Source organism: Strix uralensis, chromosome 21, assembly GCF_047716275.1.
Source record: "Strix uralensis isolate ZFMK-TIS-50842 chromosome 21, bStrUra1, whole genome shotgun sequence".
Taxonomy (NCBI): Eukaryota; Metazoa; Chordata; class Aves; order Strigiformes; family Strigidae; genus Strix; species Strix uralensis.
The window spans coordinates 347,352-360,462 of NC_133992.1; positions in this window are offsets into that span (position 1 = coordinate 347,352).

Here is a 13,111-nt window from a genome sequence, read left to right on the forward strand (position 1 = left end):
GCAGGCAGAGAATTCCCTGCTAGCACCTTCTCTGTGCCTGTTCACATTGCTTCGCAGAATCGCTTTTGTGCAGAAAACAGTAACACTTGTTCAGAACGAAAGAAAGCACAGAGCCCCAGATTTTATGTTGTCCTGGAGAGCTTGCAGGGCACTGAGGAAAGGCAGGCAGAGAATTCCCTGCTAGCACCTTCTCTGTGCCTGGGAAGCACAAGTGTTCACATTGCTTGGCAGAATCGCTTTTGTGCAGAAAACAGTAACACTTGTTCAGAACGAAAGAAAGCACAGAGCCCCAGATTTTATGTTGTCCTGGAGAGCTTGCAGAGCACTGGGGAAAGGCAGGCAGAGAATTCCCTGCTAGCACCTTCTCTGTGCCTGGGAAGCACAAGTGTTCACATTGCTTCGCAAAATCGCTTTTGTGCAGAAAACAGTAACACTTGTTCAGAACGAAAGAAAGCACAGAGCCCCAGATTTTATGTTGTCCTGGAGAGCTTGCAGAGCACTGAGGAAAGGCAGGCAGAGAATTCCCTGCTAGCACCTTCTCTGTGCCTGGGAAGCACAAGTGTTCACATTGCTTGGCAGAATCGCTTTTGTGCAGAAAACAGTAACACTTGTTCAGAACGAAAGAAATCACAGAGCCCCAGATTTTATGTTGTCCTGGAGAGCTTGCAGAGCACTGGGGAAAGGCAGGCAGAGAATTCCCTGCTAGCACCTTCTCTGTGCCTGGGAAGCACAAGTGTTCACATTGCTTGGCAGAATCGCTTTTGTGCAGAAAACAGTAACACTTGTTCAGAACGAAAGAAAGCACAGAGCCCCAGATTTGCTGTTGTCCTGGAGAGCTTGCAGAGCACTGGGGAAAGGCAGGCAGAGAATTCCCTGCTAGCACCTTCTCTGTGCCTGGGAAGCACAAGTGTTCACATTGCTTCGCAGAATCGCTTTTGTGCAGAAAACAGTAACACTTGTTCAGAACGAAAGAAATCACAGAGCCCCAGATTTTATGTTGTCCTGGAGAGCTTGCAGAGCACTGGGGAAAGGCAGGCAGAGAATTCCCTGCTAGCACCTTCTCTGTGCCTGGGAAGCACAAGTGTTCACATTGCTTCGCAGAATCGCTTTTGTGCAGAAAACAGTAACACTTGTTCAGAACGAAAGAAATCACAGAGCCCCAGATTTTATGTTGTCCTGGAGAGCTTGCAGAGCACTGGGGAAAGGCAGGCAGAGAATTCCCTGCTAGCACCTTCTCTGTGCCTGGGAAGCACAAGTGTTCACATTGCTTGGCAGAATCGCTTTTGTGCAGAAAACAGTAACACTTGTTCAGAACGAAAGAAAGCACAGAGCCCCAGATTTTATGTTGTCCTGGAGAGCTTGCAGAGCACTGGGGAAAGGCAGGCAGAGAATTCCCTGCTAGCACCTTCTCTGTGCCTGGGAAGCACAAGTGTTCACATTGCTTCGCAAAATCGCTTTTGTGCAGAAAACAGTAACACTTGTTCAGAACGAAAGAAAGCACAGAGCCCCAGATTTTATGTTGTCCTGGAGAGCTTGCAGAGCACTGAGGAAAGGCAGGCAGAGAATTCCCTGCTAGCACCTTCTCTGTGCCTGTTCACATTGCTTCGCAGAATCGCTTTTGTGCAGAAAACAGTAACACTTGTTCAGAACGAAAGAAAGCACAGAGCCCCAGATTTTATGTTGTCCTGGAGAGCTTGCAGAGCACTGGGGAAAGGCAGGCAGAGAATTCCCTGCTAGCACCTTCTCTGTGCCTGGGAAGCACAAGTGTTCACATTGCTTCGCAGAACCGCTTTTGTGCAGAAAACAGTAACACTTGTTCAGAACAAAAGAAATCACAGAGCCCCAGATTTGCTGTTGTCCTGGAGAGCTTGCAGAGCACTGGGGAAAGGCAGGCAGAGAATTCCCTGCTAGCACCTTCTCTGTGCCTGGGAAGCACAAGTGTTCACATTGCTTGGCAGAATCGCTTTTGTGCAGAAAACAGTAACACTTGTTCAGAACGAAAGAAAGCACAGAGCCCCAGATTTTATGTTGTCCTGGAGAGCTTGCAGAGCACTGGGGAAAGGCAGGCAGAGAATTCCCTGCTAGCACCTTCTCTGTGCCTGGGAAGCACAAGTGTTCACATTGCTTGGCAGAATCGCTTTTGTGCAGAAAACAGTAACACTTGTTCAGAACGAAAGAAAGCACAGAGCCCCAGATTTTATGTTGTCCTGGAGAGCTTGCAGAGCACTGGGGAAAGGCAGGCAGAGAATTCCCTGCTAGCACCTTCTCTGTGCCTGGGAAGCAGAAGTGTTCACATTGCTTCGCAAAATCGCTTTTGTGCAGAAAACAGTAACACTTGTTCAGAACGAAAGAAAGCACAGAGCCCCAGATTTTATGTTGTCCTGGAGAGCTTGCAGAGCACTGAGGAAAGGCAGGCAGAGAATTCCCTGCTAGCACCTTCTCTGTGCCTGTTCACATTGCTTCGCAGAATCGCTTTTGTGCAGAAAACAGTAACACTTGTTCAGAACGAAAGAAAGCACAGAGCCCCAGATTTTATGTTGTCCTGGAGAGCTTGCAGAGCACTGAGGAAAGGCAGGCAGAGAATTCCCTGCTAGCACCTTCTCTGTGCCTGGGAAGCACAAGTGTTCACATTGCTTCGCAGAATCGCTTTTGTGCAGAAAACAGTAACACTTGTTCAGAACGAAAGAAATCACAGAGCCCCAGATTTTATGTTGTCCTGGAGAGCTTGCAGAGCACTGGGGAAAGGCAGGCAGAGAATTCCCTGCTAGCACCTTCTCTGTGCCTGGGAAGCACAAGTGTTCACATTGCTTGGCAGAATCGCTTTTGTGCAGAAAACAGTAACACTTGTTCAGAACGAAAGAAAGCACAGAGCCCCAGATTTGCTGTTGTCCTGGAGAGCTTGCAGAGCACTGGGGAAAGGCAGGCAGAGAATTCCCTGCTAGCACCTTCTCTGTGCCTGGGAAGCACAAGTGTTCACATTGCTTCGCAGAATCGCTTTTGTGCAGAAAACAGTAACACTTGTTCAGAACGAAAGAAATCACAGAGCCCCAGATTTTATGTTGTCCTGGAGAGCTTGCAGAGCACTGGGGAAAGGCAGGCAGAGAATTCCCTGCTAGCACCTTCTCTGTGCCTGGGAAGCACAAGTGTTCACATTGCTTCGCAGAATCGCTTTTGTGCAGAAAACAGTAACACTTGTTCAGAACGAAAGAAATCACAGAGCCCCAGATTTTATGTTGTCCTGGAGAGCTTGCAGAGCACTGGGGAAAGGCAGGCAGAGAATTCCCTGCTAGCACCTTCTCTGTGCCTGTTCACATTGCTTCGCAGAATCGCTTTTGTGCAGAAAACAGTAACACTTGTTCAGAATGAAAGAAAGCACAGAGCCCCAGATTTTATGTTGTCCTGGAGAGCTTGCAGAGCACTGGGGAAAGGCAGGCAGAGAATTCCCTGCTAGCACCTTCTCTGTGCCTGGGAAGCACAAGTGTTCACATTGCTTGGCAGAATCGCTTTTGTGCAGAAAACAGTAACACTTGTTCAGAACGAAAGAAATCACAGAGCCCCAGATTTTATGTTGTCCTGGAGAGCTTGCAGAGCACTGGGGAAAGGCAGGCAGAGAATTCCCTGCTAGCACCTTCTCTGTGCCTGGGAAGCACAAGTGTTCACATTGCTTGGCAGAATCGCTTTTGTGCAGAAAACAGTAACACTTGTTCAGAACGAAAGAAAGCACAGAGCCCCAGATTTTATGTTGTCCTGGAGAGCTTGCAGAGCACTGGGGAAAGGCAGGCAGAGAATTCCCTGCTAGCACCTTCTCTGTGCCTGGGAAGCACAAGTGTTCACATTGCTTCGCAAAATCGCTTTTGTGCAGAAAACAGTAACACTTGTTCAGAACGAAAGAAAGCACAGAGCCCCAGATTTTATGTTGTCCTGGAGAGCTTGCAGAGCACTGAGGAAAGGCAGGCAGAGAATTCCCTGCTAGCACCTTCTCTGTGCCTGTTCACATTGCTTGGCAGAATCGCTTTTGTGCAGAAAACAGTAACACTTGTTCAGAACGAAAGAAAGCACAGAGCCCCAGATTTTATGTTGTCCTGGAGAGCTTGCAGAGCACTGGGGAAAGGCAGGCAGAGAATTCCCTGCTAGCACCTTCTCTGTGCCTGGGAAGCACAAGTGTTCACATTGCTTCGCAGAACCGCTTTTGTGCAGAAAACAGTAACACTTGTTCAGAACAAAAGAAATCACAGAGCCCCAGATTTGCTGTTGTCCTGGAGAGCTTGCAGAGCACTGGGGAAAGGCAGGCAGAGAATTCCCTGCTAGCACCTTCTCTGTGCCTGGGAAGCACAAGTGTTCACATTGCTTCGCAGAATCGCTTTTGTGCAGAAAACAGTAACACTTGTTCAGAACGAAAGAAATCACAGAGCCCCAGATTTTATGTTGTCCTGGAGAGCTTGCAGAGCACTGGGGAAAGGCAGGCAGAGAATTCCCTGCTAGCACCTTCTCTGTGCCTGGGAAGCACAAGTGTTCACATTGCTTCGCAGAATCGCTTTTGTGCAGAAAACAGTAACACTTGTTCAGAACGAAAGAAAGCACAGAGCCCCAGATTTGCTGTTGTCCTGGAGAGCTTGCAGAGCACTGGGGAAAGGCAGGCAGAGAATTCCCTGCTAGCACCTTCTCTGTGCCTGGGAAGCAGAAGTGTTCACATTGCTTCGCAGAATCGCTTTTGTGCAGAAAACAGTAACACTTGTTCAGAACGAAAGAAATCACAGAGCCCCAGATTTTATGTTGTCCTGGAGAGCTTGCAGAGCACTGGGGAAAGGCAGGCAGAGAATTCCCTGCTAGCACCTTCTCTGTGCCTGGGAAGCACAAGTGTTCACATTGCTTCGCAGAATCGCTTTTGTGCAGAAAACAGTAACACTTGTTCAGAACGAAAGAAAGCACAGAGCCCCAGATTTGCTGTTGTCCTGGAGAGCTTGCAGAGCACTGGGGAAAGGCAGGCAGAGAATTCCCTGCTAGCACCTTCTCTGTGCCTGGGAAGCAGAAGTGTTCACATTGCTTGGCAGAATCGCTTTTGTGCAGAAAACAGTAACACTTGTTCAGAACGAAAGAAAGCACAGAGCCCCAGATTTTATGTTGTCCTGGAGAGCTTGCAGAGCACTGGGGAAAGGCAGGCAGAGAATTCCCTGCTAGCACCTTCTCTGTGCCTGGGAAGCACAAGTGTTCACATTGCTTCGCAGAATCGCTTTTGTGCAGAAAACAGTAACACTTGTTCAGAACGAAAGAAAGCACAGAGCCCCAGATTTGCTGTTGTCCTGGAGAGCTTGCAGAGCACTGGGGAAAGGCAGGCAGAGAATTCCCTGCTAGCACCTTCTCTGTGCCTGGGAAGCAGAAGTGTTCACATTGCTTGGCAGAATCGCTTTTGTGCAGAAAACAGTAACACTTGTTCAGAACGAAAGAAAGCACAGAGCCCCAGATTTTATGTTGTCCTGGAGAGCTTGCAGAGCACTGGGGAAAGGCAGGCAGAGAATTCCCTGCTAGCACCTTCTCTGTGCCTGGGAAGCACAAGTGTTCACATTGCTTCGCAGAATCGCTTTTGTGCAGAAAACAGTAACACTTGTTCAGAATGAAAGAAAGCACAGAGCCCCAGATTTGCTGTTGTCCTGGAGAGCTTGCAGAGCACTGGGGAAAGGCAGGCAGAGAATTCCCTGCTAGCACCTTCTCTGTGCCTGTTCACATTGCTTCGCAGAATCGCTTTTGTGCAGAAAACAGTAACACATGTTCAGAACGAAAGAAAGCACAGAGCCCCAGATTTGCTGTTGTCCTGGAGAGCTTGCAGAGCACTGGGGAAAGGCAGGCAGAGAATTCCCTGCTAGCACCTTCTCTGTGCCTGTTCACATTGCTTCGCAGAATCGCTTTTGTGCAGAAAACAGTAACACTTGTTCAGAACGAAAGAAAGCACAGAGCCCCAGATTTTATGTTGTCCTGGAGAGCTTGCAGAGCACTGGGGAAAGGCAGGCAGAGAATTCCCTGCTAGCACCTTCTCTGTGCCTGGGAAGCACAAGAGTTCACATTGCTTGGCAGAATTGCTTTTGTGCAGAAAACAGTAAGACTTGTTCAGAACGAAAGAAAGCACAGAGCCCCGGATTTTATGTTGTCCTGGAGAGCTTGCAGAGCACTGGGGAAAGGCAGGCAGAGAATTCCCTGCTAGCACCTTCTCTGTGCCTGGGAAGCACAAGTGTTCACATTGCTTGGCAGAATCGCTTTTGTGCAGAAAACAGTAACACTTGTTCAGAACGAAAGAAAGCACAGAGCCCCAGATTTTATGTTGTCCTGGAGAGCTTGCAGAGCACTGGGGAAAGGCAGGCAGAGAATTCCCTGCTAGCACCTTCTCTGTGCCTGGGAAGCACAAGTGTTCACATTGCTTCGCAAAATCGCTTTTCTGCAGAAAACACTAACACTTGTTCAGAACAAAAGAAAGCACAGAACCCCAGATTTTATGTTGTCCTGGAGAGCTTGCAGAGCACTGGGGAAAGGCAGGCAGAGAATTCCCTGCTAGCACCTTCTCTGTGCCTGTTCACATTGCTTCGCAGAACCGCTTTTGTGCAGAAAACAGTAACACTTGTTCAGAACGAAAGAAAGCACAGAGCCCCAGATTTTATGTTGTCCTGGAGAGCTTGCAGAGCACTGGGGAAAGGCAGGCAGAGAATTCCCTGCTAGCACCTTCTCTGTGCCTGGGAAGCACAAGTGTTCACATTGCTTGGCAGAATCGCTTTTGTGCAGAAAACAGTAACACTTGTTCAGAACGAAAGAAAGCACAGAGCCCCAGATTTGCTGTTGTCCTGGAGAGCTTGCAGAGCACTGGGGAAAGGCAGGCAGAGAATTCCCTGCTAGCACCTTCTCTGTGCCTGGGAAGCACAAGTGTTCACATTGCTTCGCAAAATCGCTTTTGTGCAGAAAACAGTAACACTTGTTCAGAACGAAAGAAAGCACAGAGCCCCAGATTTGCTGTTGTCCTGGAGAGCTTGCAGAGCACTGGGGAAAGGCAGGCAGAGAATTCCCTGCTAGCACCTTCTCTGTGCCTGTTCACATTGCTTCGCAGAATCGCTTTTGTGCAGAAAACAGTAACACTTGTTCAGAACGAAAGAAAGCACAGAGCCCCAGATTTTATGTTGTCCTGGAGAGCTTGCAGAGCACTGAGGAAAGGCAGGCAGAGAATTCCCTGCTAGCACCTTCTCTGTGCCTGTTCACATTGCTTCGCAGAATCGCTTTTGTGCAGAAAACAGTAACACTTGTTCAGAACGAAAGAAAGCACAGAGCCCCAGATTTTATGTTGTCCTGGAGAGCTTGCAGAGCACTGGGGAAAGGCAGGCAGAGAATTCCCTGCTAGCACCTTCTCTGTGCCTGGGAAGCACAAGTGTTCACATTGCTTCGCAGAACCGCTTTTGTGCAGAAAACAGTAACACTTGTTCAGAACGAAAGAAATCACAGAGCCCCAGATTTTATGTTGTCCTGGAGAGCTTGCAGAGCACTGGGGAAAGGCAGGCAGAGAATTCCCTGCTAGCACCTTCTCTGTGCCTGGGAAGCACAAGTGTTCACATTGCTTCGCAGAATCGCTTTTGTGCAGAAAACAGTAACACTTGTTCAGAACGAAAGAAAGCACAGAGCCCCAGATTTTATGTTGTCCTGGAGAGCTTGCAGAGCACTGGGGAAAGGCAGGCAGAGAATTCCCTGCTAGCACCTTCTCTGTGCCTGGGAAGCACAAGTGTTCACATTGCTTGGCAGAATCGCTTTTGTGCAGAAAACAGTAACACTTGTTCAGAACGAAAGAAAGCACAGAGCCCCAGATTTTATGTTGTCCTGGAGAGCTTGCAGAGCACTGGGGAAAGGCAGGCAGAGAATTCCCTGCTAGCACCTTCTCTGTGCCTGGGAAGCACAAGTGTTCACATTGCTTCGCAGAATCGCTTTTGTGCAGAAAACAGTAACACTTGTTCAGAATGAAAGAAAGCACAGAGCCCCAGATTTTATGTTGTCCTGGAGAGCTTGCAGAGCACTGGGGAAAGGCAGGCAGAGAATTCCCTGCTAGCACCTTCTCTGTGCCTGTTCACTTTGCTTCGCAGAATCGCTTTTGTGCAGAAAACAGTAACACTTGTTCAGAACGAAAGAAAGCACAGAGCCCCAGATTTGCTGTTGTCCTGGAGAGCTTGCAGAGCACTGGGGAAAGGCAGGCAGAGAATTCCCTGCTAGCACCTTCTCTGTGCCTGGGAAGCAGAAGTGTTCACATTGCTTCGCAGAATCGCTTTTGTGCAGAAAACAGTAACACTTGTTCAGAATGAAAGAAAGCACAGAGCCCCAGATTTTATGTTGTCCTGGAGAGCTTGCAGAGCACTGAGGAAAGGCAGGCAGAGAATTCCCTGCTAGCACCTTCTCTGTGCCTGTTCACATTGCTTCGCAGAATCGCTTTTGTGCAGAAAACAGTAACACTTGTTCCGAATGAAAGAAAGCACAGAGCCCCAGATTTTATGTTGTCCTGGAGAGCTTGCAGAGCACTGGGGAAAGGCAGGCAGAGAATTCCCTGCTAGCACCTTCTCTGTGCCTGTTCACATTGCTTCGCAGAATCGCTTTTGTGCAGAAAACAGTAACACTTGTTCAGAACGAAAGAAAGCACAGAGCCCCAGATTTGCTGTTGTCCTGGAGAGCTTGCAGAGCACTGGGGAAAGGCAGGCAGAGAATTCCCTGCTAGCACCTTCTCTGTGCCTGGGAAGCACAAGTGTTCACATTGCTTGGCAGAATCGCTTTTGTGCAGAAAACAGTAACACTTGTTCAGAACGAAAGAAAGCACAGAGCCCCAGATTTTATGTTGTCCTGGAGAGCTTGCAGAGCACTGAGGAAAGGCAGGCAGAGAATTCCCTGCTAGCACCTTCTCTGTGCCTGTTCACTTTGCTTGGCAGAATCGCTTTTGTGCAGAAAACAGTAACACTTGTTCAGAACGAAAGAAAGCACAGAGCCCCAGATTTTATGTTGTCCTGGAGAGCTTGCAGAGCACTGGGGAAAGGCAGGCAGAGAATTCCCTGCTAGCACCTTCTCTGTGCCTGGGAAGCACAAGTGTTCACATTGCTTCGCAGAATCGCTTTTGTGCAGAAAACAGTAACACTTGTTCAGAACGAAAGAAAGCACAGAGCCCCAGATTTTATGTTGTCCTGGAGAGCTTGCAGAGCACTGGGGAAAGGCAGGCAGAGAATTCCCTGCTAGCACCTTCTCTGTGCCTGTTCACATTGCTTCGCAGAATCGCTTTTGTGCAGAAAACAGTAACACTTGTTCAGAACGAAAGAAAGCACAGAGCCCCAGATTTTATGTTGTCCTGGAGAGCTTGCAGAGCACTGGGGAAAGGCAGGCAGAGAATTCCCTGCTAGCACCTTCTCTGTGCCTGGGAAGCACAAGTGTTCACATTGCTTCGCAGAACCGCTTTTGTGCAGAAAACAGTAACACTTGTTCAGAACGAAAGAAAGCACAGAGCCCCAGATTTTATGTTGTCCTGGAGAGCTTGCAGAGCACTGGGGAAAGGCAGGCAGAGAATTCCCTGCTAGCACCTTCTCTGTGCCTGGGAAGCAGAAGTGTTCACATTGCTTGGCAGAATCGCTTTTGTGCAGAAAACAGTAACACTTGTTCAGAACGAAAGAAAGCACAGAGCCCCAGATTTTATGTTGTCCTGGAGAGCTTGCAGAGCACTGGGGAAAGGCAGGCAGAGAATTCCCTGCTAGCACCTTCTCTGTGCCTGTTCACATTGCTTCGCAGAATCGCTTTTGTGCAGAAAACAGTAACACTTGTTCAGAACGAAAGAAAGCACAGAGCCCCAGATTTTATGTTGTCCTGGAGAGCTTGCAGAGCACTGGGGAAAGGCAGGCAGAGAATTCCCTGCTAGCACCTTCTCTGTGCCTGGGAAGCACAAGTGTTCACATTGCTTCGCAGAACCGCTTTTGTGCAGAAAACAGTAACACTTGTTCAGAACGAAAGAAAGCACAGAGCCCCAGATTTTATGTTGTCCTGGAGAGCTTGCAGAGCACTGGGGAAAGGCAGGCAGAGAATTCCCTGCTAGCACCTTCTCTGTGCCTGGGAAGCACAAGTGTTCACATTGCTTCGCAGAACCGCTTTTGTGCAGAAAACAGTAACACTTGTTCAGAACAAAAGAAATCACAGAGCCCCAGATTTGCTGTTGTCCTGGAGAGCTTGCAGAGCACTGGGGAAAGGCAGGCAGAGAATTCCCTGCTAGCACCTTCTCTGTGCCTGGGAAGCACAAGTGTTCACATTGCTTCGCAGAACCGCTTTTGTGCAGAAAACAGTAACACTTGTTCAGAACAAAAGAAATCACAGAGCCCCAGATTTGCTGTTGTCCTGGAGAGCTTGCAGAGCACTGGGGAAAGGCAGGCAGAGAATTCCCTGCTAGCACCTTCTCTGTGCCTGGGAAGCACAAGTGTTCACATTGCTTCGCAGAATCGCTTTTGTGCAGAAAACAGTAACACTTGTTCAGAACGAAAGAAATCACAGAGCCCCAGATTTTATGTTGTCCTGGAGAGCTTGCAGAGCACTGGGGAAAGGCAGGCAGAGAATTCCCTGCTAGCACCTTCTCTGTGCCTGGGAAGCACAAGTGTTCACATTGCTTCGCAGAATCGCTTTTGTGCAGAAAACAGTAACACTTGTTCAGAACGAAAGAAAGCACAGAGCCCCAGATTTGCTGTTGTCCTGGAGAGCTTGCAGAGCACTGGGGAAAGGCAGGCAGAGAATTCCCTGCTAGCACCTTCTCTGTGCCTGGGAAGCACAAGTGTTCACATTGCTTCGCAGAATCGCTTTTGTGCAGAAAACAGTAACACTTGTTCAGAACGAAAGAAAGCACAGAGCCCCAGATTTTATGTTGTCCTGGAGAGCTTGCAGAGCACTGGGGAAAGGCAGGCAGAGAATTCCCTGCTAGCACCTTCTCTGTGCCTGGGAAGCACAAGTGTTCACATTGCTTCGCAGAATCGCTTTTGTGCAGAAAACAGTAACACTTGTTCAGAACGAAAGAAAGCACAGAGCCCCAGATTTTATGTTGTCCTGGAGAGCTTGCAGAGCACTGGGGAAAGGCAGGCAGAGAATTCCCTGCTAGCACCTTCTCTGTGCCTGTTCACATTGCTTCGCAGAATCGCTTTTGTGCAGAAAACAGTAACACTTGTTCAGAACGAAAGAAAGCACAGAGCCCCAGATTTTATGTTGTCCTGGAGAGCTTGCAGAGCACTGGGGAAAGGCAGGCAGAGAATTCCCTGCTAGCACCTTCTCTGTGCCTGGGAAGCACAAGTGTTCACGTTGCTTCGCAGAACCGCTTTTGTGCAGAAAACAGTAACACTTGTTCAGAACGAAAGAAAGCACAGAGCCCCAGATTTTATGTTGTCCTGGAGAGCTTGCAGAGCACTGGGGAAAGGCAGGCAGAGAATTCCCTGCTAGCACCTTCTCTGTGCCTGGGAAGCACAAGTGTTCACATTGCTTCGCAGAACCGCTTTTGTGCAGAAAACAGTAACACTTGTTCAGAACGAAAGAAAGCACAGAGCCCCAGATTTTATGTTGTCCTGGAGAGCTTGCAGAGCACTGGGGAAAGGCAGGCAGAGAATTCCCTGCTAGCACCTTCTCTGTGCCTGGGAAGCAGAAGTGTTCACATTGCTTGGCAGAATCGCTTTTGTGCAGAAAACAGTAACACTTGTTCAGAACGAAAGAAAGCACAGAGCCCCAGATTTTATGTTGTCCTGGAGAGCTTGCAGAGCACTGGGGAAAGGCAGGCAGAGAATTCCCTGCTAGCACCTTCTCTGTGCCTGTTCACATTGCTTCGCAGAATCGCTTTTGTGCAGAAAACAGTAACACTTGTTCAGAACGAAAGAAAGCACAGAGCCCCAGATTTTATGTTGTCCTGGAGAGCTTGCAGAGCACTGGGGAAAGGCAGGCAGAGAATTCCCTGCTAGCACCTTCTCTGTGCCTGGGAAGCACAAGTGTTCACATTGCTTCGCAGAACCGCTTTTGTGCAGAAAACAGTAACACTTGTTCAGAACGAAAGAAAGCACAGAGCCCCAGATTTTATGTTGTCCTGGAGAGCTTGCAGAGCACTGGGGAAAGGCAGGCAGAGAATTCCCTGCTAGCACCTTCTCTGTGCCTGGGAAGCACAAGTGTTCACATTGCTTCGCAGAACCGCTTTTGTGCAGAAAACAGTAACACTTGTTCAGAACAAAAGAAATCACAGAGCCCCAGATTTGCTGTTGTCCTGGAGAGCTTGCAGAGCACTGGGGAAAGGCAGGCAGAGAATTCCCTGCTAGCACCTTCTCTGTGCCTGGGAAGCACAAGTGTTCACATTGCTTCGCAGAACCGCTTTTGTGCAGAAAACAGTAACACTTGTTCAGAACAAAAGAAATCACAGAGCCCCAGATTTGCTGTTGTCCTGGAGAGCTTGCAGAGCACTGGGGAAAGGCAGGCAGAGAATTCCCTGCTAGCACCTTCTCTGTGCCTGGGAAGCACAAGTGTTCACATTGCTTCGCAGAATCGCTTTTGTGCAGAAAACAGTAACACTTGTTCAGAACGAAAGAAAGCACAGAGCCCCAGATTTTATGTTGTCCTGGAGAGCTTGCAGAGCACTGGGGAAAGGCAGGCAGAGAATTCCCTGCTAGCACCTTCTCTGTGCCTGGGAAGCACAAGTGTTCACATTGCTTCGCAGAATCGCTTTTGTGCAGAAAACAGTAACACTTGTTCAGAACGAAAGAAATCACAGAGCCCCAGATTTTATGTTGTCCTGGAGAGCTTGCAGAGCACTGGGGAAAGGCAGGCAGAGAATTCCCTGCTAGCACCTTCTCTGTGCCTGGGAAGCACAAGTGTTCACATTGCTTGGCAGAATCGCTTTTGTGCAGAAAACAGTAACACTTGTTCAGAACGAAAGAAAGCACAGAGCCCCAGATTTGCTGTTGTCCTGGAGAGCTTGCAGAGCACTGGGGAAAGGCAGGCAGAGAATTCCCTGCTAGCACCTTCTCTGTGCCTGGGAAGCACAAGTGTTCACATTGCTTCGCAGAATCGCTTTTGTGCAGAAAACAGTAACACTTGTTCAGAACGAAAGAAATCA